At 33.8% G+C, this 3,482-nt stretch overlaps 1 non-coding gene across 1 annotated transcript; it reads right to left on the reverse strand.

Annotated features, from left to right (window-relative positions):
* Positions 1 to 2,211: 2,211 nt before the first annotated feature.
* LOC116463060 (U6 spliceosomal RNA) lies at positions 2,212 to 2,315 on the reverse strand. The gene has a single exon (XR_004246533.1). It is a non-coding gene; the product is annotated as a U6 spliceosomal RNA (small nuclear RNA).
* Between the last annotated feature and the right edge of the window lie 1,167 nt (positions 2,316 to 3,482).

The raw sequence follows: 3,482 nt of genomic DNA on the forward strand, positions 1-3,482 counted from the left end.
AGATATGATCTCACACCAGTCAGAATGGCGATTATTACAAGGTCAGGAAACAATAGATGCTGGCAAGGCTGCACAGAAATAGGAATGGTTTTACTCTGTTGGTGGGAATGTAAATTAGTTCAAACATTGTGGAAGACAGTGATTCCTCAGGGATCTAGAACCAGAAACACCATTTCACTCAGCAATCCCATTGCTGGGTATATACCCAAAGGAATACAAATCATTCTACTATAAAGACACATGCACAGGTATGTTTATTGCAGCACTATTTACAATATCAAAGACATGGAACCAACCCAAATGCCCATCAATGATAGACTGGATAAAGAAAATGTGGTACATGTACACCATGGAATACTATACAGCCATAAAAAGGAATGAGATCATGTCCTTTGCAGGGACATGATTGAAACTGGAAGCCATCATTCTCAACAAACTAATACAGGAACGGAAAACTAAACACCGCATGTTCTCACTTATAAATGCGGCTTGAACGATGAGAACACATAGACACAGGGAGGGAAACAGCACACACTGGGGCCAGTCAGGGGTTGAGGGAAGAAGGAAGTGAGAGTATTAGGAGAAATAGCTAATGCATGCAGGGCTTAAAATCTAGATGATAGGTTGATGGGTGCAGCACACCACCATGGCACGTGTATACCTATGTAACAAACATACACATTCTGCACTTGTATCCCAAAACTTATAGTTAAAAAAAAATGCTTTACCAACCACATACTGGCAATGTCATAAGTGACCTTTAAAAAATGGAAATGGTCGCCTCCAGTCTAGGATTTAGAAAGGTCAATGGGCAATTTAAAATAAAAAAAAACTAGTATATTTTTAAAACTTGTCCATGGAGACAAACTTTTTTTACTCTGCTATGTAAGCTTCCATTGGACTCTTTTAGACACAACAGAATAATATTTTTTGGTGATAATAGATCACATAGAATCAAAATAGTTGGGAAAAACTTTAATTAACAATGATGAACAATTACATAGCACATTTAATTAATGCCATTTATTCATCATTGTAACCCATGAGGCAACCTCTTTTATACAATGAAGATGATGAAGTAGTGAGTTAACTCCTAGTGATTCTACTACTGGCCATAAATTTGTCTTGGAAATGATGCAGTGAAAGCTCTCTCAGATATTTATTTTAACAGAGGAATTTTAGATAGAGAAAATCCTGGAAGGAGGAAATGGGCAGCTGCAAACTTTAAGGAAGGCATAGAATAAAAAAAGAAAAGGGACTTTCAAGAAACTTGCATTGTGAAGTGTGAAGGTGTGTGTGCATGCGTCTGTGTGTATGTTATTGATGGTGGTGGTGATGGTGGTGGTGATAGTGGGACTCTATTGGACCACACTGCTACCTGCCTCCAGGCCACACTCTAGGGATGAACTCCCTGGAGCTTCAGGTCACTCTTCTGGCTGCCAGCCCCCAGACTCTCTTTTCCTCTCCAAATCTTATCAGCGATTGTAACGTTTTGTTTTATAGTACAGTTTTTACGAAGTCAAGTTCTCCTTTACATACTCACATCAAGCATTTGATAAAAACTGTTCAACTTGAGCACATTTTTCTTATTAAAAATAGTATTAAGATTACTTTTGCATGAATATGAGATGTTACTTGCTGAAAGAGATTATTACTCCTCAATCAGCATTTTAATAATAAGGTGCTAGCTGAAAGACAAAGCAGACATTTTGTAAGAAACTGTTCTTTTTCTGTATTTCTTTTAAAAATAATGTTTAATATTTCTGATTAAAATATTAAAAAGTATGAAGAATAAAATGAAATATTACCTCTGATTCCAGCCTCCAGAGATAACTACTATTAATATTTTGGTGTCTTTCTTTGTCTAGGTGTGAGTATATGTGTATATTGACCTGCCCTATACTATACATATAATTTTATATTCCACTTTCTTAATCCAGTAATATATGAATTTTTTAGGAATTCAATGCTATTTTAAAACACTATTAATCATTTTATATTTATTGCTTAAATATATCTCTGCCTAGAGATATGCATTTATCTATTGTTTGTTTTATATCATAAATAAAGCTATGATAAAAAGTCTTTGAATATAAACTTTAGTCAGCAAAAACTGTGGCTATTTTGGTCTGTTTTTGAATCTCATAAAAATGCTTCCCGTGCTGTATTTTCTCTTTTTTAAAAAAATACTCTTTCTTTTTTTTCATTAAAAAATATATGGAACATTTCACAAATTTGTATATCAACCTTGCATAGGGGACATGCGAGTCTTTGTATCATTCCAATTTTAATATATATGTTGTCAAAACGAGCACAAGTGCCTTATTTTCTTCAATTTGCTCTATAGAATCCAAATTCATTGGTCAATAGATGTTTCACTATTTAAAAGACTAAGTTGTGAAATAAGTTTGTGAAATGTTGAATTCAACAAAGATACAAATTTTTCTACAGGACTTCTCGGAGCCTTTAATATGCAAATGTGTGCTGAAAATTATTAAAAGAGAGATCAGGTATGCAGGGCACTATTTTTCCAAAGATCACAGAGCGATTGTTCTATGGAATTTTAGTTTGGAAAATATTAAATGTGATTCTGTCTTTTGATTCAGAAGAGTTGTATCAGTTATATTAGTTGGGGGTAACACAAGGCTATGCTGCAATAACAAAAGCACGGTGAAATCTCTATGGTTTAATACAACAAAGGTTTATCCCTTGCTCATGTCATAGTATGTAATAGTTTCTTCCTAAATAGTGTCCCACGGGCCCAGCCTGCTTCCAAATTCTAACTCCACCAGCTGTTTTTCTCTTTCAACCACCTGCATGAGATTGCACGTGGAGAGAGCACACCTGCTCTTCTTTCTTCCAGTGTTTAATCGGTAAAAATTAGTCATATGCCTAGACCACTTAGATTCAAAGGACAGAGAAAGATTATGGAGCACATAAATGTTTGATGAATAGTAACAGTCTCTGCCATACCTTTTTTTTTAAAAAAAATAAGTAATAGATGTTGGATTTTGTTGAATGCCTATTTGGAAACTGCTGAGATAATAACATTTTAAAGCTTATTAATATTATGATCCTGCTTACTGCATATCCTAATATCAAACTCTTCATAGTCATAAAATAAATCCTTTGCTAAGATGAGAAAGAATTAATGTTCTTTTGAATTAGATTTGATGGTATTTTAACCTAGGATTTTGTATTTATATTCATGAATGAGATGGATTTACAATTTTCTTATTCATTGCTTTTTGTTAGAGATTGTTATCAGGATTTATTATGGAAAGTTTTACATATATGTATTTTTTAAGTAAACTTTTTATTTTGAAATACTTGTACATTTACATGCAATGAATCCATGCACTCGTTTTTCAGTTTCTCTAATGTTAACATTTTGCAAAACTATACTGCAATATAAAAGCCAATATACTGGCACTGTTACAGCCAAGATAAAGAACATCCCCAGTACCACAAAGATCCCTTGT

This window comes from Hylobates moloch, unplaced genomic scaffold (genome assembly GCF_009828535.3).
Source record: "Hylobates moloch isolate HMO894 unplaced genomic scaffold, HMol_V3 SCAFFOLD_24, whole genome shotgun sequence".
In the NCBI taxonomy this organism is placed as follows: Eukaryota; Metazoa; Chordata; class Mammalia; order Primates; family Hylobatidae; genus Hylobates; species Hylobates moloch.